Source organism: Pseudophryne corroboree, unplaced genomic scaffold, assembly GCF_028390025.1.
Source record: "Pseudophryne corroboree isolate aPseCor3 unplaced genomic scaffold, aPseCor3.hap2 scaffold_1437, whole genome shotgun sequence".
NCBI lineage: Eukaryota > Metazoa > Chordata > Amphibia > Anura > Myobatrachidae > Pseudophryne > Pseudophryne corroboree.
Genome location: NW_026968065.1, coordinates 45,131 through 67,983, shown reverse-complemented (window position 1 = coordinate 67,983; position 22,853 = coordinate 45,131). Strand labels below are relative to the sequence as shown.

The following is a 22,853-nucleotide window of genomic DNA, read 5'->3' as shown; positions in this document are numbered from 1 at the left end:
TTAGCAGTAGCCAGATCAGCTACAATCTTATTGAGGTCTTCTCCAAAAGGAGATTCAACTGAGGCAGCACAAGGGAACTCTCATCTGGGGACAACAACTGCAGGGAGAACACATATTTTCAGATGAACATGGTAGGGCAGAAGGCTGCCTAATACTGAAGCACCCCCAAACAACAAATCAAATGCAACTTACTTGACAGAGATGTGCCTGAGCAAATGCCCTCCCCAGCCCTATCCCAAATCATACTTATTTTGCATAGGAGATACCATGGTCATGAAGATTGTTCTCCCAGGGTTAGGTTCATTCATTGCATTCTGGGTATGCTGACCCCTGTGATTTCCCCAAATGTGGGAAACTCGACTGCATTATTTGTGGTAGTGGGGGACTGTATTTGTGCTTTCCTCTGGTCAGCTCTGGTAAAATTCAGATTTCTTTGTCTCAGATCTTCCTCTAGCCTTGTTCTTCTTTCGAGAGTTCCCTTGTGCTGCCTCAGTTGGATCTCCTTCACTTGACAGGGGGGTGCCCGAGCAGCGACCCTCCCCAGCTCTAGCCCAACTCCTACTTACCTGCCAGGTGAGATACTATGATCATGAAGTTGCTTCTCCCAGGGCAAGGCTCACCCATTGCACTCTGGGTGTGCTGCCCCTGCGATTTCCCCAAATGTGGGAAACTTGACTGCATAATTTGAGTTTTCCCTGGTCGGCTCTCATGTAATTCAGATCTCTTTGTCTCAGGTCTCTCTCCAGCCTAGTTTGCTGTCTGGTTCCACTTCTTTTTTCTTGAGCCCCTCCCTTCTATACCCTTGTGCACTATCCTGACTTCTCCTCCCGTCTGCTTACTTTGTGCCTCCCAATGCACAATGCAAACTACGGGTAGTGCTGCAGGGCCCACACCCTTTTACTTGCTTTACAGAGCAGCTCTGGAGCTGTTACAGTGCCCAGCTGCTGCAAGAAATCAGCTTGAATGCTTCAGGGGCTGGGGAATGGCCAACATGAGCCCCACACCGAAGGAAGGTGGGGGTGCTTAATGCCAACTAGGGGTCATCCAAGCACCACAAAAGGCCTCCATGCCCTGCACGCTCCTTTTCTCTTTTCATATGCAGACAAGGGTTGAAGCCACCTTTGACCCACTGCTTGGATGACATCACCATATTCAGATCCATCTGCTGCAGGCCATCCCCCAGGAATGCTTGCACTAGTTGTTGCATTTGGTTTGTTGTTTGGGGGTGCTTCAGTATTAGGCAGCCTTCTGCCACCCCATGTTCATCTGAAAATATGTGTTCTCCCTGCAGTTGTTGTCCCCAGATGAGAGTTCCCTTGTGCTGCCTCAGTTGAATCTCCTTTACTTGACAGAGATGTGCCTGAGCAGCGGCCCTCCCCAGCCCTATCCCAAATCATACTTATTTTGCATAGGAGATACTATTGTCATGAAGATTGTTTTCCCAGGGTGAGGTTCATTCATTGCATTCTGGGTATGCTGACCCCTGTGATTTCCCCAAATGTGGGAAACTCGACTGCATTATTTGTGGTAGTGGTGGACTGTGTTTGTGCTTTCCTCTGGTCAGCTCTGGTAAAGTCAGATTTCTTTGTCTCAGATCTTCCTCTAGCCTTGTTCTTCTTTTGAGAGTTCCCTTGTGCTGCCTCAGTTGGATCTCCTTCACTTGAAAGGTAGTGCCCGAGCAGCGACCCTCCCCAGCTCTAGCCCAACTCCTACTAACCTGCCAGGTGAGATACTATGATCATGAAGGTGCTTCTCCCAGGGCAAGGCTCACCCATTGCACTCTGGGTGTGCTGCCCCTTGCGATTTCCCCAAATGTGGGAAACTTGACTGCATAATTTGTGTTTCCCCTGGACGGCTCTCGTATAATTCAGATCTCTTTGTCTCAGGTCTCTCTCCAGCCTAGTATGCTGTCTGTTTCCACTTCTCTTTTCTTGAGCCCCTCCCTTCTATAACCTTGTGCACTATCCTGACTTCTCCTCCCGTCTGCTTACTTTGTGCCTTCCAATGCACAATGCAAACTACAGGTAGTGCTGCAGGGCCCACACCCTTTTACTTGCCTTACAGAGCAGCTCTGGAGCTGTTACAGTACCCAGCTGCTGCAAGAAATCAGCTTGAATGCTTCAGGGGCTGGGGCATGGCCAACATGAGCCCCACACCGAAGGAGGGTGGGGGTGTTTAATGCGAACTAGGGGTCATCCAAGCGTCGCAAAAGGCCGCCATGCCCTGCATATCCCTTTTCTCTTTTCATAAGCAGACGAGGGTTGAAGCCAACTTTGACCCACTGCTTGGATGACATCACTTGCTGCCTTTCCAATGAAGCAAGTTTAATTTAGTAATAGGTGAAAAACCATCCCTACAAAGGTGTTAATCAGATACTTGGCTTTGTGGACACTTTTCAGAGAACAAATTAGTTAGCATAAAAATAAAGCCAGAAAATGAAGAGCTGTTTAATCACTCAATTGGATTTTTCTGCAAGCGTATTTCTTTTTCTCTGCAACCCACTGCTAAGTTGTGCTTCCTAGCTGTTCTTTTATAAAATCACTTAATCAAATCTAACTCTGATTACATCAGAGAAGGCCAGGTACCCTACACCATAAGAGGGGGTTTGAAATTTTGACTTGTCTACTTAAAGATCACCAAAATCTGATGACAAGGTCAATAACATCCCTGGGTGGGATTGAACCACCAACCCTTTGGTTAATAACCAAACACACTAACCGATTGCACCACCGAGACACTTGGCAAAAGTACATACTGACAAAGGTTAATAAGCATTCATCTAGAACGTTTCCTAGAAAAACTTTAAAAAGTCAATAATCTGGAGAGTTTTTGTAAGATGTTTCTTCCATCAACCAATGAAGAAACGCATTGGTACTTTCCCATGATGAGTGAGTGCTTCAGGATCTCTTGCACTTACATGTGCAGCAGAGTACTGCAATGGAAGCATGCTGGGCCCCTTAACCCAGAGGTAGGCAGATTGAAACTATCCTCTGCTATATGCATTTTTTTTTTGTTAATTAAAGTAATCCAAAACTGGGATTGATATTTTTGCTCTTTTATTTTTACTTAAAGTACAATAACTTTTACCATTTTAATTTGTTTTAATAGTATATTGACAGTATTGTTTTCTTTCAAAAATCCACTTAATTTTCTTTACCCTATTATTAAAATGGTAATTGACAAAAACAAACTACATTGTCACCAGAAGAGCAATACAAAATGTACAAGTGATATATTAAAATCATCTTTCCAGCTTGAATTTCAATGATGCATTGGGGCAACGATTTTGTGAGAAACATCTTCACCCTTAAATAAAGATTTTCTTAATTCCTTACCTGTGTGCTAATTAGATATCACCTTGTTTTCACATTAAACAGACTTCCACATGAGAAAGCAGCAAGGATGCAGTGGCGTTAATGTTTCCTGGTGTCAACCTGTATTATTTCAGTAGATATTGAAATGAGGATGCATCTTGCTGCCTTTCCAATGAAGCAAGTTTAATTTAGTAATAGGTGAAAAACCATCCCTACAAAGATGTTAATCAGATACTTGGCTTTGTGGACACTTTTCAGAGAACAAATTTGTTAGCATAAAAATAAAGCCAGAAAATGAAGAGCTGTTTAATCACTCAATTTGATTTTTTTGCCAGCATATTTCTTTTTCTCTGCAAACCACTGCTAAATTGTGCTTCCTAGCTGTTTTTATAAAATCACTGAATCAAATCTAACTCTGATTACATCAGAGAAGGCCAGGTACCCTACACCATAACAGGGGTTTTTGAAATTTTGACTTGTCTACTTAAAGATCACCAAAATCTGATAACAAGGTCAATTACATCCCTGGGTGGGATTGAACCACCAACCTTTTGGTTAATAGCTGCACACACTAACTGATTGCGCCACAGCGACACTTTGCAAAAGTACATACTGACAAAGGCTAATAAGCATTCATCTAGAACGTTTCCTAGAAAAACTTTAAATAGTCAATAATCTGGAGAGTTTTTGTAAGATGTTTCTTCCATCAAACAATGAAGAAACACATTGGTACTTTCCCATGATGAGTGAGTGCTTCAGGATCTCTTGCAATTACATGTGCAGCAGAGTACTGTAATGGAAGCATGCTGGGTCCATAGCCCAGAGGTAGGCAGATTGAAACTATCCTCTGCTATATGCGTTTTTTTTTGTTAATTAAAGTAATCCAAAACTGGGATTGATATTTTTGCTCTTTTATTTTTACTTAAAGTACAATAACTTTTACCATTTTCATTTGTTTTAATAGTATATTGACAGTATTGTTTTCTTTCAAAAATCCACTTAATTTTCTTTACCCGATTATTAAAATGGTAATTGACAAAAACAAACTACATTGTCACCAGAAGAGCAATACAAAATGTACAAGTGATATATTAAAATCATCTTTCCAGCTTGAATTTCAATGATGCATTGGGGCAACGATTTTGTGAGAAACATCTTCACCCTTAAATAAAGATTTTCTTAATTCCTTACCTGTGTGCTAATTAGATATCACCTTGTTTTCACATTAAACAGACTTCCACATGAGAAAGCACAAAGGATGCAGTGGCGTTAATGTTTCCTGGTGTCAACCTGTATTATTTCAGTAGATATTGAAATGAGGATGCATCTTGCTGCCTTTCCAATGAAGCAAGTTTAATTTAGTAATAGGTTAAAAACCATCCCTACAAATGTGTTAATCAGAAACTTGGCTTTGTGGACACTTTTCAGAGAACAAATTTGTTAGCATAAAAATAAAGCCAGAAAATGAAAAGCTGTTTAATCACTCAATTGGATTTTTTTGCCAGCATATTTCTTTTTCTCTGCAACCCACTGCTAAATTGTGCTTCCTAGCTGTTTTTATAAAATCACTGAATCAAATCTAACTCTGATTACATCAGAGAAGGCCAGGTACCCTACACCATAAGAGGGGGTTTGAAATTTTCACTTGTCTACATAAAGATCACCAAAATCTGATAACAAGGTCAATTACGTCCCTGGGTGGGATTGAACCACCAACCTTTTGGTTAATAGCCTTACACAGTAACTGATTGCGCCACAGCAACACTTTGTAAAAGTCCATACTGACAAAGGCTAATAAGCATTCATCTAGAACGATTCCTAGAAACATTTTAAAAAGTCAATAATGTGGAGAGTTTTTGTAAGATGTTTCTTCCATCAACCAATGAAGAAACACATTGGTACTTTCCCATGATGAGTGAGTGCTTCAGGATCTCTTGCACTTACATGTGCAGCAGAGTACTGTAATGGAAGCATGCTGGGTCCATAACCCAGAGGTAGGCAGATTGAAACTATCCTTTGCTATATGCATTTTTTTTTGTTCATTAAAGTAATCCAAAACTGGGATTGATATTTTAGCTTTTATTTTTACTTAAAGTACAATAACTTTTACCATTTTAATTTGTTTTAGTGCAAATGGCATATCAGCAGTCAGCACTAACTGGTGACATGCCATTTGTACAAGTAAGCCATGTGTGACTAATATATAAACATACTTTATTAAATAACACCTCAAACTATCATACCCAGGATTCAAACCTATAACCTGTTGAATTCTAATCAAACACCCTACCCATGGAGCTACTTGATCCTGCATCTTTTCTAACCTCCAAAAACAGATTCAGTTGCATTTTCCAGCGTGTTTTGTTTGCGCCTTTGCAAATGTCTTACATCGACAAACTTATTTAGTACTATTTTGCAAATAGGGTTACATTGTCGCAACATTGTGTTCCCTAATTGCTTGATTTTTTAAATGCAACAATTGATAAAGACACCTGATAATTGCTCTGTGGAGTCTTATTTTGTGTTTTGTGTTTAGTCTTTAGATCTGAATTTGAATGTACTTGTGAACTAACTTAATTTCCTACTTCTAAATTCATTCCTAAATTCACTACTTACATGAATCCTGTAGTTGGGCATTTTGGGACTTCGATTGTGGGCATTGTTTTGTGTCCAGACCAGCAGCAGGTGGTGTGCATTTGCTGGAAAGGCATCGAAGACCTCCGATATGCTGCATCTCCTGATGTGTGTCTCCCTCAAGTGGCTGTCAGCAAATGCCTGCTAGACACCCCATTCCAAGCTGATTGTGACATCATGGAACATGCATCATAGAACAGGCATGCTAAAACATGGGTCTTCAACCTGCGACCCTCCAGCTGCTGTGGAACTACACATCCCAGCATGCCCTGCCTCAGTTTTAGCATACCTTAATAGCAAAACTGTGGCAGGGCATGCTGGGATGTGTAGTTTCACAGCAGCTGGAGGGCCACAGGATGAAGACCCATGTGCTAGAGCCAAGCCGCAGGTACATTGAATGCTAGCAAGCTGAATATTTAAATCCTTTTTGTTCCGCAGCATTCCAATGCGGAAGATTCCATGGAACCAGAGATCCTTCCATTGAGAAGGACATGCTGCCTGGATGACTACACTGTGCAAATTAAATCACGGAGCCAGTTGGCTTGTGGGTGGCTCTGGTGACTGGGTGGTTGGGTGGGTGGTGTGTCGGAAGTGGAGCGCATGCAAATGATTGTGTATCATCCAGCTAGTGAGAGAGAAAACTCATGCAGGAGTGTTCCTGCTTGTCAGTGGGTTATGCACCTTGCCAGACGTTAAATCTACATAGAGCAGCTGGAGGGGACAAGAGCAGGTTTGCAAAATATAGATAGAAGAGCATATATGCTGGCGCATTCTCCATGATTGTGTCAGCTTATGTTTTGGTGCACTGCACTTTCCTCCACTAAGTTTTAGCCATTTTTGTTAAGCTCAAGTGTAGTTGCTTCTCGGCCTTTTGGCTGTGATCTTGTATCGTGGTTGAAGGGTCTGCTGGAGGGAGGGATTGTTTTCTTCATTGGCGAAAGACCAAAGATATTCCAGGATGGAAGGCTTGGGAACACTATCTGTTTTTCAGTTGTGGAAGAGCACAGAGGTCGGATTGGACTACATTCTATAGTAAAGGATATCTTTCTATTTATTGACCCTCCCCTTATATGTGTCTGTGTTACAATAAAGCTTCGGTTTTGTGAATCCCTCACCCTCTTACACTCCACACCCATAGCCTTATTAACTGTTGTATTATTGTATACTTTAAATGTATAGTGCAGTTCATGATTTATAGTGTAGACTGGCCTGTGCTGTAGTTCTTGAACTGTACTATACCGTCAGCATTTGTATTGTGTTTTGGCTGTGCTGCAACACTGTATTTATGTGTGCAATGTTTATGTATGTTTTTTTTTTATGTCAATAAAGACTGCTTTTTCAAGCCAATATCTGAAAACAATCAATGTTTATCTTTGATGGCAATAAAAGTGGTATGATATTTGATGCTTTTGAAATCCAATATCTGATATGTCCCCTATCTGGGAACCATATATTAAATGGCTTTTCAGAAAAGGGAGATGGGAGAAGAGCTTTCATTACTTGTAGGACCGATGCACATAAAGAAGCAAAAAAACATACATAAACATTACACACATAAGTACCGCGTTGCGGCACAGCCAAAACACAATAGAAATGCTGATGGTATAGTACAGTTCAAGAACTACAGCACAGGCCAGCCTACACTATAAATCATGAACTGCACTATACATTTAAACTGTACAATAATACAACAGTTAATAAGGCTATGGGTGTGGAGTGTAAGAGGGTGAGGGAATCACAAGCCCGAAGCTTTATTGAAAGACTGACACATATAAGGGGAGGTTTAATAAATAGAAAGACATCCTTTACTATAGAATGTAGTCCAATCCGACCTCTGTGCTCTTCCACAACTGAAAAACAGATAGTGTTCCCAAGCCTTCCATCCTGGAATATCTTTGGTCTTTCGCCAATGAAGAAAGCAATCCCTCCCTCCAGCAGACCCTTCAACCACAATACAAGATCACAGCCAAAAGGCCGAGAAGCAACTACACTTGAGCTTAACAAAAATGGCTAAAACTTAGTGGAGGAAAGTGCAGTGCACCAAAACATAAGCTGACACAATCATGGAGAATGCGCCAGCATATATGCTCTTCTATCTATATTTTGCAAACATGCTCTTGTCCCCTCCAGCTGCTCTATGTAGATTTAACGTCTGGCAAGGTGCATAACCCACTGACAAGCAGGCACACTCCTGCATGAGTTTTCACTCTCACTAGCTGGATGATACACAATCATTTGCATGTGCTCCACCTCCGACACACCACCCACCCAACCACCCAGTCACCAGAGCCACCCACAAACCAACTGGCTCCGTGATTTAATTTGCACAGTGTAGTCATCCAGGCAGCATGTCCTTCTCAATGGAAGGATCTCTGGTTCCATGGAATCTTCCGCATTGGAATGCTGCGGAACAAAAAGGATTTAAATATTCAGCTTGCTAGCATTCAATGTACCTGCGGCTTGGCTTTAGCACATGGGTCTTCATCCTGTGGCCCTCCAGCTGCTGTGAAACTACACATCCCAGCACGCCCTGCCACAGTTTTGCTATAAGGTATGCTAAAACTGAGGCAGGGCATGCTGGGATGAGTAGTTCCACAGCAGCTGGAGAGTCGCAGGTTGAAAACCCATGTTTTAGCATGCCTGTTCTATGATGCATGTTCCGTGATGTCACAATCAGCTTGGAATGGGGTGTCTAGCAGGCATTTGCTGACAGCCACTTGAGGGAGACACACATCAGGAGATGCAGCATATCGGAGGTCTTCGATGCCTTTCCAGCAAATGCACACCACCTGCTGCTGGTCTGGACACAAAACAATGCCCACAATCGAAGTCCCAAAATGCCCAACTACAGGATTCATGTAAGTAGTGAATTTAGGAATGAATTTAGAAGTAGGAAATTAAGTTAGTTCACAAGTACATTCAAATTCAGATCTAAAGTCTAGGTAGGCCTCACGTCCTGGCAGCCGCCAGCATTTAAAAATGCCTTGATTAGAGGTACGGAATTAAATGTAGATAAGAAGTAGACACAAAATAAGACTCCGCAGAGCAGTTATCAGGTGTTTTTATCAATTGTTGCATTTAAAAAATCAAGCAATTAGGGAACACAATGTTGCAACAATGTAACCCTATTTGCAAAATAGTACTAAATAAGTTTGTCGATGTAAGACATTTGCAAAGGCGCATCCAAAACACGCTGGAAAATGCAACTGAATCTGTTTTTGGAGGCTAGAATAGGAAATGTGCATCGGTCCTACAAGTACTGAAAGCTCTTCTCCCATCTCCCTTTTCTGAAAAGCCATTTAATATATGGTTCCCAGATAGGGGACATATCAGATATTGCCTTTCAAAAGCAGCAAATATCATACCACTTCTATTGCCATCAAAGATAAACATTGATTGTTTTCAGATATTGGATTGAAAAAGCAGTCTTTATTGACATAAAGAAGCAAAAAAACATACATAAACATTACACACATAAGTACTGTGTTGCAGCACAGCCAAAACACAATACAAATGCTGTCGGTATAGTACAGTTCAAGAACTACAGTACAGGTCAGCCTACACTATAAATCATGAACTGCACTATACATTTAAACAATACAATAGTTAATAAGGCTATGGGTGTGGAGTGTAAGAGGGTGACGGAATCACAAGCCCAAAGCTTTATTGAAAGACAGACACATATAAAGGGAGGATTAATAAATACAAAGATACCCTTTACTATAGAATGTAGTCCAATCCGGTCTTTCAACTCTTCCACAACTGAAAAACGGATAGTGTTCCCAAGCCTTCCATCCTGGAATATCTTCAGTCTCTCGCCAATGAAGAAAACAATCCCTCCAGCAGACTCTTCAACCACAATACAATATCACAGCCAAAAGAGCGAGAAGCAACTACACTTGCGTTTAAACAAAATGGCTAAAACTTAGTGGAGGAAAGTGCAGTGCACCAAAACATAAGCTGACACAATCATGGAGAATGCGCCAGCATATATGCTCTTCTGTGTATATTTTCCAAACCTGCTCTTGTCCCCTCCAGTTGCTCCATGTAGATTTGACGTCTGGCAAGGTGCATAACTCACTGACAAGCAGGCACACTCCTGCATGAGTTTTCTCTCTCACTAGCTGGATGATACACATTCATTTGCATGTGCTCCACCTCCGACACACCGCCCACCCAACCACCCAGTCACCAGAGCCACCCACAAGCCAACTGGCTCCGTGATTTAATTTGCACAGTGCAGTCATCCAGGCAGCATGTCCTTCTCAATGGAATAATCTCTGGTTCCATGGAATCTTCCGCATTGGAATGCTGCGGAACAAAAAGGATTTAAACATTCAGCTTGCTAGCATTCAATGTACCTGCGGTTTGGTTCTAGCACATGGGTCTTCATCCTGTGGCCCTCCAGCTGCTGTGAAACTACACATCCCAGCATGCCCTGCCACAGTTTTGCTATTAAGGTATGCTAAAACTGAGGCAGGGCATGCTGGGATATGTAGTTCCACAGCAGCTGGAGGGTCGCAGGTTGAAGACCCATGTTCTAGCATGCCTGTTCTATGATGCATGTTCCGTGATGTCACAATCAGCTTGGAATGGGGTGTCTAGCATGCATTTGCTGACAGCCACTTGAGGCAGACACACATCAGGAGATGCAGCATATCGGAGGTCTTCGATGCCTTTCCAGCAAATGCACACCACCAGCTGCTGGTCTGGACACAAAACAATGCCCACAATTGAAGGCTCAAAATGCCCAACTACAGGATTAATGTAAGTAGTGAATTTAGGAATGAGTTTAGAAGTAGGAAATTAAGTTAGTTCACAAGTACATTCAAATTCAGATCTAAAGACTAGGTAGGCCTCACGTCCTGGCAGCACCCAGCATTTAAAAATGCCTTGATTATAGGTAGGGAATTAAATGTAGATAAGAAGTAGACACAAAAGAAGACTCCACAGAGCAATTATCAGGTGTCTTTATCAATTTTTGCATTTAAAAAATCAAGCAATTAGGGAACACAATGTTGCGACAATGTAACCCTATTTGCAAAATAGTACTAAATAAGTTTGTCGATGTAAGACATTTGCAAAGGCGCAAACAAAACACGCTGGAAAATGCAACTGAATCTGTTTTTGGAGGTTAGAATAGATGCAGGATCAAGTAGCTCAATGGGTAGGGTGTTTGATTAGAATTTAACAGGTTATAGGTTTGAATCCTGGGTATGATAGTTTGAGGTGTTATTTAATAAAGTATGTTTATATATTAGTCACACATGGCTTACTTGTACAAATGGCATGTCACCAGTTAGTGCTGACTGCTGATATGCCATTTACACAAACATGCCATGTGTGACTGTATATGCATTTAAGGAGGGCACCCCTGCAATACCACAAACCATTGAGTGTCAAGTATACTAGATATATCTTCATATCTCATGTGCTTTCTCTGAGACCAATCTTGTTATGCCCCTTCCCCACAAGGCATGCGCCTTTTGTCCATATTGCAAAAATGGGGGGGAGGGCATATAATTCTCTGTCACAGGGCACCAAAAAGTCTAGTTATGGCTCTGGTATGCATTATGTAATCTGGCAGACCATCTCTCCAACACTGGCTGGTTGGAATAGAAATCCGGTTATCTATGTGAGCAAATGACCATCAACGATTTACTCTCAAACACTAAAAAATTGACAAAAATGGTCCCCTAAACAAATTGGTTAAATTTTGGGTTTAACCAATTTGTGTAATGACCATTTTTGACCACTTTTCTAGTGTTTGGGAGCAAATGGTTAATTGACATTTGCTCCTATACATTACCAGATTTTCATTCCATCCATCCAGACTGGATAGATAGCCTGACAGATAATTGTGTAGTGTACGCCCAGGATAACTGTTAGTCATGCTTTATTTTATGGCGGCACATAAATGGGTGGACAGATCCAGGGCAAGCACTGCCCACTCATGCATAGTTGTCAACTGATGTGAAGTTCCAGGGGGCAATCTCAGTTATAAAGAGAAGTATCTGGAAATTGTCCCTAGTTAAAAAAAAAAAAAAAATTTTTTATCAACTCCATTTATTTAGTATGATATCCCAGGTGATAGGATGCCGGCAGTCAGAACAACATACTTTATTAAATAACACATCTCAAACTACCATACCCAGGATTCAAACCTATAACCTGTTGAATTCTAATCAAACACCCTACCTATTGAGCTATTTGATCCTGCATAAAAATTGTGAACATTATATGAAGCTATTGGTACTTTGCAAAAAAAAAGAATCAGCATTACAACGCAGCAGATCCATGCAGTTTGCAGCCACACACTACATGTATCTGCTCAGCCACAATGCTGATTATTTCTTCACAAAGTACAAGGTGAGCTCCAAACAGAATTCTCAAGCTTAGAATTATACCTTTCTTTGCCAAACCTTGAAGTCGGGCCCCCCACCCTGGGATCCCCCAGAGGGAGGCCTGCACCGTCATGCGGCAGGCTTGTCCGTTTTGGAAGCAGGCTGATGGGCAGCCCAGGATTGCTTCAGTCTGGGCTTGGCAGGTCTGGAAACATGAGCTTGCTTTGGGTATGCCTGACCTTGGGTACGCTTTACCTGGAGGATGAAAGGGCCAAGAAAAGTACTTTTAGCCTTCTGCGTGTTAGGAGTCATACTAGGTAGGCAAGCTGTTTTAGCAGTAGCCAGATCAGCTACAATCTTATTGAGGTCTTCTCCAAAAGGAGATTCAACTGAGGCAGCACAAGGGAACTCTCATCTGGGGACAACAACTGCAGGGAGAACACATATTTTCAGATGAACATGGTAGGGCAGAAGGCTGCCTAATACTGAAGCACCCCCAAACAACAAATCAAATGCAACTTACTTGACAGAGATGTGCCTGAGCAACGGCCCTCCCCAGCCCTATCCCAAATCATACTTATTTTGCATAGGAGATACCATGGTCATGAAGATTGTTCTCCCAGGGTTAGGTTCATTCATTGCATTCTGGGTATGCTGACCCCTGTGATTTCCCCAAATGTGGAAAACTCGACTGCATTATTTGTGGTAGTGGGGGACTGTGTTTGTGCTTTCCTCTGGTCAGCTCTGGTAAAAGTCAGATTTCTTTGTCTCAGATCTTCCTCTAGCCTTGTTCTTCTTTCGAGAGTTCCCTTGTGCTGCCTCAGTTGGATCTCCTTCACTTGACAGGGGGGTGCCCGAGCAGCGACCCTCCCCAGCTCTAGCCCAACTCCTACTTACCTGCCAGGTGAGATACTATGATCATGAAGTTGCTTCTCCCAGGGCAAGGCTCACCCATTGCACTCTGGGTGTGCTGCCCCTGCGATTTCCCCAAATGTGGGAAACTTGACTGCATAATTTGAGTTTTCCCTGGTCGGCTCTCATGTAATTCAGATCTCTTTGTCTCAGGTCTCTCTCCAGCCTAGTTTGCTGTCTGGTTCCACTTCTTTTTTCTTGAGCCCCTCCCTTCTATACCCTTGTGCACTATCCTGACTTCTCCTCCCGTCTGCTTACTTTGTGCCTCCCAATGCACAATGCAAACTACGGGTAGTGCTGCAGGGCCCACACCCTTTTACTTGCTTTACAGAGCAGCTCTGGAGCTGTTACAGTGCCCAGCTGCTGCAAGAAATCAGCTTGAATGCTTCAGGGGCTGGGGAATGGCCAACATGAGCCCCACACCGAAGGAGGGTGGGGGTGCTTAATGCGAACTAGGGGTCATCCAAGCACCACAAAAGGCCTCCATGCCCTGCACGCTCCTTTTCTCTTTTCATATGCAGACGAGGGTTGAAGCCAACTTTGACCCACTGCTTGGATGACATCACCATATTCAAATCCATCTGCTGCAGGCCATCCCCCAGGAATGCTTGCACTAGTTGTTGCATTTGGTTTGTTGTTTGGGGGTGCTTCAGTATTAGGCAGCCTTCTGCCACCCCATGTTCATCTGAAAATATGTGTTCTCCCTGCAGTTGTTGTCCCCAGATGAGAGTTCCCTTGTGCTGCCTCAGTTGAATCTCCTTTACTTGACAGAGATGTGCCTGAGCAACGGCCCTCCCCAGCCCTATCCCAAATCATACTTATTTTGCATAGGAGATACTATTGTCATGAAGATTGTTCTCCCAGATTTTATTAAGTGATTTTATAAAAAACAGCTAGGAAGCACAATTTAGCAGTGGGTTGCAGAGAAAAAAATAACATTTTAAACCTACCGGTAAATTTTTTTTCTCGTAGTCCGTAGAGGATGATGGGGACTCCGTAAGGACCATGGGGGATAGACGGGCTCCGCAGCAGACATGGGCACTTTAAGAAAGACTTTAGATCTGGGTGTGCACTGGCTCCTCCCTCTATGCCCCTCCTCCATACCTCAGTTAGAGAAACTGTGCCCAGAGGAGACGGACAGTACGAGGAAAGGATTTTTGTTAATCCAAGGTCAAGATTCATACCAGCCACACCAATCACACCGTATAACTTGTGATATACTACCCAGTTAACAGTATGAAAACAACATAGCATCAGTCCAAGACCGATGAAAACTAACATATAACCCTTATGTAAGCAATAACTATATACAAGTCTTGCAGAAGTAGTCCGCACTTGGGACGGGCACCCAGCATCCTCTACGGACTACGAGAAAAAGATTTACCGGTAGGTTTAAAATCTTATTTTCTCTTACGTCCTAAAAGATGCTGGGGACTCCGTAAGGACCATGGGGATTATACCAAAGCTCCCAAACGGGCTCCTGCGGATGACTCTGCAGCACCGATTGAGCAAACAGGAGGTCCTCCTCAGCCAGGGTATCAAACTTATAGAACTTTGCAAAGGTGTTTGAACCCGACCAAGTAGCAGCTCGGCACAGCTGTAGTGCCGAGACCCCCAGGCAGCTGCCCAAGAAGAGCCCACCTTCCTAGTGGAATGGGCCTTGACTGAATTAGGCAACGGCAATCCCGCCATAGAATGCGCCTGCTGAATTGTGTTACAGATCCAGAGAGCAATAGTCTGATTTGAAGCAGGGGTGCCAATCTTGTTGGCTGCATACAGGACAAACAGTGCTTCTGTTTTTCTGACTCTAGCCGTTCTGGCCACGTAAATTTTCAAAGCCCTGACCACATCAAGGGACTCGGAATCCTCCAAGTCACGCGTAGCCACAGGCACCACAATAGGTTGGTTCATATGAAAGGATGAGTCCACTTTTAGCAGGAATTGAGGACGGGTCTGCAATTCCGCTCTATCCATATGGAAAACCAGATAGGGGATTTTATGTGATAAAGCTGCTAATTCCGACACTCGCCTAGCGGAAGCCAAGGCTAATAACATGACCACCTTCCAAGTGAGATATTTAAACTCCACCATTTTAAGTGGTTCAAACCATAACCTTAACACCACGTTAAGGTCCCAAGGGACCACCAGAGGTACAAAAGGAGGCTGAATATGCAGTACTCCCTTCACAAAAGTTTGTACTTACTTCAGGAAGAGAGGCCAATTCCTTTTGAAAGAAAATGGATAAGGCCAAAATCTGAACCTTAATAGAGCCTAATTTTAGGCCCAAATTCACTCCAGTTTGTAGGAAGTGAAGGAAGTGGCCCAGGTGGAATTCTTACGTATGAGCATTCCTGGCCTCACACAAAGAAACATATTTTCGCCATATACAGTGATAATGTTTAGATGTCACGTCCTTCCTAGCCTTTATTAGCGTAGGAATGACCTCATCTGGAATACCCTTTTCCGCTAGGATCCGGCGTTCAACCGCCATGCCGTCAAACGCAGCCGCGGTAAGTCTTGGAACAGACAGGGCCCCTGTTGCAACAGGTCCTGTCTTAGAGGAAGTGGCCACGGATCTTCTGTGAGCATTTCCTGCAGATCTGGATACCAGGTCCTTCGCGGCCAATCTGGAACAATGAGAATTGTTCTTACTCCTCTTTTTCTTACTATTATCAACACCTTGGGTATGAGAGGTAAAGGAGGAAATACATAGACCGACCGGAACACCCACGGTGTCACTAGGGCGTCTACAGCTACTGCCCGAGGGTCTCTTGACCTGTTGCAATACCTCTGTAGCTTTTTGTTGAGGCGGGACGCCATCATGTCTATCTGGAACAGTCCCCACCGACTTGCAATCTGTGCGAAGACTTCCTGATGGAGTCCCCACTCTCCTGGATGTAGGTCGTGTCTGCTGAGGAAGTCTGCATCCCAGTTGTCCACTCCCGGAATGAACACTGCTGACAGTGCGCTTTGATAAAGCTAAATATTTATCTTATTTAAAACCCTTTGTGAGGTCTAAGAACACAGTACGCTATTTGCGTATGGAGTACCGTAAGGGTACGCTCGTTGCGTAACAATCGCTTAGCCGTGGTCGAGACGCTCAAGCGTCACGTTCGCTCACGGCCAAGAGATCACAGGCAGGCACGCTATTGGCTGCTGACTAACGTAATGGTTCGCTATAGCGTAACGGACGCTGTATCGGGAGCGGGCTGCTCGAGCGATACAGACGCTCACGAGAATACGCTGTTGGTATCGGGCACACTTATAGGTGAGCGACTACCGTAATGCTACGCTATCAGCGTAGCGGACGCTCGAGACCACGAGGAGATCACGAGCGGCGCCGACGCTCACAATGTTAAACCTTTATGTCTAAACCACAAACAATGTAATTTGCTGTAAAACCTTAGTGTAGAGATAGGGTGTAAATGCAACACTGTATAACCTTATTAACTCAAAAGCTGTTCGAGCGTCACCGACGCTCTGAGAATACTTAACACTATAAGAAATACACAAATACCGTGCTTAGGGTCCAACGCCTAATATATATATTATGAATGTTATACTTGCAAAAGAATTAATACAATACAAGTCATACACTACAATATAACATAGACTAACTAACCAGGTAACTACACAGTAAATACAATACAAGTACGTTTAAGAGAAAATGAGAGAAAGAGAAGAGAGAGAGAGAAAGATATGGCCCATAATAACAAGAAAAGACAATATGATTACGGAGAAAACTTACGCACAAAGGAAACGATCGCATGCGCCTCTGGACATCCAGCTCCCGATTTTCAGCAATGATAACCGATGAAGAGTGAGTGCTGGATGTGATCGGCCTGTCTATTTATGCCCCACACACAATACAATTCAATGGTCCCTACAATCTCATTGTTCATTGGACACAGGAATTCGTCTTCGCATTATAACAAAAGGTCATAGGTTGATTCATACAGGTGGGCTGTGACTATTTCCAACAGCTCAGGTGGGAGGGAAACTGGGTTTCCCGCCGCATGGATAAGTAAGTGCAAATACAGTAAATGTTCATAAACTTCTTATGTCCATAACTATTCGCACGAGCGATTGATCCGCTTCAAACCAACACGGGAATATTGCTAATTAAATACTCTTCCGATGGATACTAAACACCACTGTATTACTCCTGTCTGACCCTTCGTATCAAACAATGAGGGATCTCTCTGTCCAGGAACATACTACATTAACTAAACTTTCAGAATCTATCAAAGGGACCATAATCTACAAAATGCATTATATGGTGAAAATATGTAACGAAAGAGTCGCCCGCTAGACGCACACAATCTCTACCGTAAATGTGCATACCGTGCGCCTGCGGGTGCCCGCAACAGCGAGTATGCGCACGCACGGTAGAGCGCACGCATGCGCAGCAGGGACACATATGAGGTGCAAATATGGCAGTGTGCATCGTGATATTTTTCTGACTTTGACAGTCCACCCTTTGGCAGTCAACAATAACTGCCACTTCCTAAAACATTTCAAAAAGAGAAAAATATATGTCAGGGGTTAATACATTTACATGGTTGGGTAGGGGAGGAGAGGAGAAGGTAGGAAAAGGGTATGACCTAGTGAGATAGCAGAAGCATGTGTGTATGAATCCATGTTTGGGGGGTCATGTATCATCGTGCCGTACGTGTTTTAAATCAAGCTTTGAGGTATTGCGAAGTATACATTTGAATTCCTTCTTATCCCGTGGTACGGGTCTGTGGATGGGCTGTCAAACTTTACCGAGCTTTTTTCGGATTTTGGTTGTAACAAAAATGGGGAGCACATTTTAGTTGATGATACATGAATGGGGGAATATGTGATTGCTGATATCTGTGCCTGTATTCCCTATACTATGTGTGTAATTACCTGAAGGTTGTAGAGATGAAGAAAATACATAGTTACGGTAAATGCAGTGGTATTCTATGTCAGGTTAATGAACATTCGTCGATTGAGGTCTTGTTTGGTGTCTGTTGAATGCAGTCTTCTTTGTGCTTTTGCCCATAAGGTGCGAGCAAAAAGCTTTGTCAATGTCCATAGATTTACAAAAGTGTTGGGCTAGAGTAATTTTAAAATTTCTAGGGAAACTGGGGATCTATGGCATAGTTCATCAAAAATCTGTGTATAAGGTTGTCAAAACTTCTTCTTTAATCCATCTGTTGTCTGTATATCGGCTCATCAAATTCCTCGTCCAAGTGGGTCTTTTTACCTCAGAGGAAAACGGAAAAACAGGTGAAAGAAACGGACCGTAGAAATCGCATTACAATTTCCTCACTCCTTAAACTCATCACCCTGGTACTTCGTTTGCACTTCGTTAAAGCCTGACCGCATCTAAATATCAAGCCAATCGTTATGATAACACCTAAGATACATAGGAGAAACTTCCCTACATCCATTATAACTCCTTGAGCCCATTCTCCTAAACCGGAGAACCAATTTCGCGGGTTCAACCATGACACCCAACTAGTCAGCTCATTACTCACAGCAGCAAGGGTGAGATTGTGTCTCCTGCGAAATTCCCACTTCAATTGGAGAATATCGTCCATCTTTTGGTCTATGACCTCGACCGGGTCCTCGGTACTATTCGTTATATATGTGCAGCATTTCACGCCGTACTGCGTTGCCAGTGTGACGCAATATCCACCTGTTACTGCTGTGAGATAATTGAGAATCATTCTATGCTGAACTAGTTCTGTTTTATAAGCTTGAAGTTCTCTTCCAGTATACCTAAACGTGTCATCATACATTTCTGTGATATTGTCTAACAAATTTGCGAGCGCAGATATGTATTTATAATTCAACACTCCTCTGGCGGTGCGAGTGAGGTCTAACGCAAGTAGAAACTGAATCCCGGTGGATTCATGGATCATGTCAGAGGCCGGGTGCTCTGTTCTTTCTATCAGGTGCCGTTTAACTACGTGCTCGTAATGGGTGTGAGTATAAGGAGTTTGGGCAACACGGTGTATGTCTTTCATTTTGGCATGTGATACAGTCATTACCTCAGGCAATACTTTTCCAATATAACACAATCCTTCAGAGTTTGGGGCAAGCCACTTATACGCCTTCCTCCCGCATATGAAATATGCATCATCGGGGAGAACATATGGGACGGAGTAGGACATAACCATATTACACATTTTCCATGTGAAATCTCCTAACCCTAATTCTCCCATCTGTCTAGTACACGTATCAGCTTGTACGATATGTGCACAGTATCCTGGTGATACCTCTCCAACTCTCGTAATCCTACTTCCTAGGGTATACCTATACCGGAAAGATTTTCCTCTACTGGCTATGTGGCGTATAAGCTCTGTATCTGTCGGCATTCTATCTGCTCTATATGAAAAGGTCATGGTTTGGTTACTCCATGACACTTCCCAATTTCCCGGCTTTCGGGGATTGGAAATGTTAAAACATATGAGGGATCTATCCACATGATATTGGTGGAGCTTCAAACTAGGAGGACTGGAGATATTAAACCTCCTGTCCACCGGTCTCCCACCACTTAGCTCAAGTACCTCCCCTATCGTTAAAGGAAATGGTACTAGTCCTGATTTGCTATGACCTTGAGGTACTTGAGAGCATACCCAACAATCTGTTTGATTTAACACGCTACCCACTAAGGAGTGATAGTCACTCAAGGGATGCCGGTCCATGTGGATATTAAAACTGGATTGGCATTTCTTAATGCACCCATCCTCGACTACGTTGTCACAGAGCCTACAGATACAGTTTTCTTCAGCTAACAATCCTTCACAATTCCTTCTATTGTCAATGCTATCGGATCGTTTTCTGATACTCGCCTTTGCTTGTTGATTATGTTGTTCTCGGAAAACTACGCCTCCATCTCTGTCATCAGAACCCATTCCAGAACCTCTCTCGACCTCCATGGTACTCTCGCCGGAACAGACTGCTCTGGTCAACATCATGGTCAACAGGAAAATCCGGATCACAGTCTCTTAGGGCAAGTCCATCTTATAGGAGGAAACGAAGAAGAATGAGAAGGGGGGGGAAATAATTTGAGGGAGAGGGGATGGGAAGTTGGAGAAAAACAATAAAAGGGAACAGGGAATCGACAACTGCTTTTGATCTTGTGATTTTCAATGCTCAGGTGCCGCCTCAGTCCTCCTGGAACAGACACTCCAGTGATACAACGTCCTCTACCGTCTGTTCCTTATCACGGGACCTCTCTGGATCAGCAACCTTCTTACAATGGGACGAATGAACCCAAGTCTCTCTCTCGGCAACTTTCAATGCTGTAGTGCTAGTCAATAAGACTTGGTATGGTCCTTCCCATCTGTCAATAAGGCAACCTGAGCGTAGAAAATTTCGTATCATTACATACTCCCCAGGTTCAATGTCATGACAATTACTATCTGGTAAATCAGGAATCACCAACTTCAAATTATTATTTTGATTCCTTAGCTGTTTACTCATATTAACCAGGTACTTTACAGTCACTTCATTGTTACACTTCAAATCATCCTGAGGGTTAATCATAACATGCGGTTGTCGACCAAACAAGATTTCAAAAGGGGACAGATTAAGAGGGGACCTGGGAGTGGTTCTGATGCTGTACAGTACAATGGGTAAAGCTTCTGGCCATGTCAATCCTGTTTCTGCCATAACTTTGCTCAAATTATTTTTAATAGTGCTATTCACTCTTTCCACCTTCGCACTCGCCTGTGGACGGTATGGAGTGTGCAGCTTGCTATCAATTCCCATCAACTTACACATTCCTTGAAAGACATCACCTGTAAAATGGGTACCCCTATCACTTTCGATAATTCTAGGGATACCATATCTACATACAAATTCCTGCACAATTTTCTTAGCAGTAAACATAGCGGTATTTGTGGCCGCCGGGAATGCTTCAACCCAATTTGAGAACACATCTATACAAACAAGTACATATTTCAAATTTCGACAAGGGGGTAATTGAATGAAGTCAATCTGTATTGCCTGGAAAGGACCGCCTGCAGGTGGGATATGAGATGGTTCTGTTGGTATTGCCTTTCCGATATTCTTTCTCAAACAGGTAAGGCATGACATTGCTCTCTTACTTGCATGAGATGAAAATCCTGGGGCGCACCAATATGCTCTTACCAACTTGCACATTCCTTCCTTGCCCAGATGAGTCAGCCCGTGAGCTGCCTCAGCTAAACATGGAAGATATGCTCTGGGGGCCACCGGTTTACCTTGTCCATCCGTCCAGAGTCCTGAGGACTCCTGGCCATATCCCTTCGCCTTCCAGACTGCCTTTTCCTGTGTGGAACACAAATTTTGCATTTCACACAACTTCTGTGTGTTGATGGTATTAAATACCATCAGTTGTGTGGTGTCTGTCTGTCTGGGGGTACCAGCTGCTAACTTAGCTGCTTCGTCTGCTCGGCTGTTACCAAGTGATACTGGGTCCTGGCTATATGTGTGTGCTTTACACTTGATAACAGCCACTCTGTCGGGTTCCTGTATCGCTGTTAGAAGCCTTTTGATGTGAGCTGCATGCGCTACCGGTGTACCAGCTGCCGTCATGAAATTTCTGAGGCGCCATAGGGCTCCGAAATCATGGACTACCCCGAATGCGTATCTAGAGTCGGTGTAGATATTGGCTGATTTGCCCTTAGCCAATTCACATGCTCTGGTTAGGGCGACCAGTTCAGCAACCTGGGCTGAGTGAGGTGGGCCTAGCGGTTCCGCTTCTATGGTGCCTTGGTCATCTACGACTGCGTATCCAGTACACAAGTCTCCCGAGTCTGACTGTCTGTGACAACTACCGTCCGTGTAGAAAGTTAGATCTACATTTTCCAGCGGGTTGTCACTGATGTCAGGCCTTGCGGTAAAATTTTGGGTCAAATATTCCATACAATCATGTGTGTCCTCCTGTGTGTTAAATTCTCCTTCCCCACCACTCTCATCCTCCACCCTTTGTGCCTGTCCAGGCACACCTGGGAGATATGTTGCAGGATTTAATGCACTGCATCTCCTTATGGTGATGTTTACGGGGGCCATTAGTGCCAATTCCCATCTTGTAAACCGCGCTGATGAGACGTGCCTGGTTTGGGCAGAATTTAGCAAGGCTGACACTGCATGTGGTGTATGAATTGTGAGGTTGTGACCTAGCACTACATCTTCGCTTTTCGTTACTAGCAATGCTATCGCAGCGACGCTTCGCAAGCATGTGGGGAGGGACAGTGTCCCAAATATTTTACCTTAGTTTGGCATAATTGCAACTTGTCTTTGGAAACCTTGTGTCCTGTGTCTGAAAGATGAAACAGGAGCTGTTTCGTATCCTTCAGGGATGCTTCCAATGAATCAGAACACAGTAGTAGATCATCCACGTACTGTATTAATACTGATCCACTCTCTGGTTGGAAAGACTGTAAACAATCATGCAAAGCCTGGGAAAATATACTTGGACTGTCTATGAAACCTTGTGGTAATCGAGTCCATGTGTATTGGACTCCTCTGTATGTGAATGCAAACAAATATTGGCTGTCAGGGTGCAGAGGTACCGAAAAGAAAGCGGAGCAGAGGTCAATAACAGTGAAAAATTTCGCAGTGGGAGGGATTTGCATAAGGATGACAGCTGGATTTGGCACTACGGGGAACTGACTCTCAACTATTT

At 43.4% G+C, this 22,853-nt stretch overlaps 6 non-coding genes across 6 annotated transcripts; all 6 read left to right on the top strand.

Annotated features, from left to right (window-relative positions):
- Positions 1 to 242: 242 nt before the first annotated feature.
- On the top strand, positions 243 to 406 carry LOC134996856 (U1 spliceosomal RNA). The gene has a single exon (XR_010199421.1). It is a non-coding gene; the product is annotated as a U1 spliceosomal RNA (small nuclear RNA).
- Positions 407 to 558: 152 nt separating this feature from the next.
- LOC134996863 (U1 spliceosomal RNA) lies at positions 559 to 721 on the top strand. The gene has a single exon (XR_010199428.1). It is a non-coding gene; the product is annotated as a U1 spliceosomal RNA (small nuclear RNA).
- Positions 722 to 1,395: 674 nt separating this feature from the next.
- Positions 1,396 to 1,559, top strand: LOC134996834 (U1 spliceosomal RNA). Its single transcript, XR_010199400.1, has one exon. It is a non-coding gene; the product is annotated as a U1 spliceosomal RNA (small nuclear RNA).
- A 150-nt stretch (positions 1,560 to 1,709) lies between these two features.
- Positions 1,710 to 1,873, top strand: LOC134996847 (U1 spliceosomal RNA). Its single transcript, XR_010199413.1, has one exon. It is a non-coding gene; the product is annotated as a U1 spliceosomal RNA (small nuclear RNA).
- Positions 1,874 to 12,865: 10,992 nt separating this feature from the next.
- On the top strand, positions 12,866 to 13,029 carry LOC134996827 (U1 spliceosomal RNA). The gene has a single exon (XR_010199393.1). It is a non-coding gene; the product is annotated as a U1 spliceosomal RNA (small nuclear RNA).
- A 152-nt stretch (positions 13,030 to 13,181) lies between these two features.
- Positions 13,182 to 13,344, top strand: LOC134996862 (U1 spliceosomal RNA). The gene has a single exon (XR_010199427.1). It is a non-coding gene; the product is annotated as a U1 spliceosomal RNA (small nuclear RNA).
- Positions 13,345 to 22,853: the final 9,509 nt, after the last annotated feature.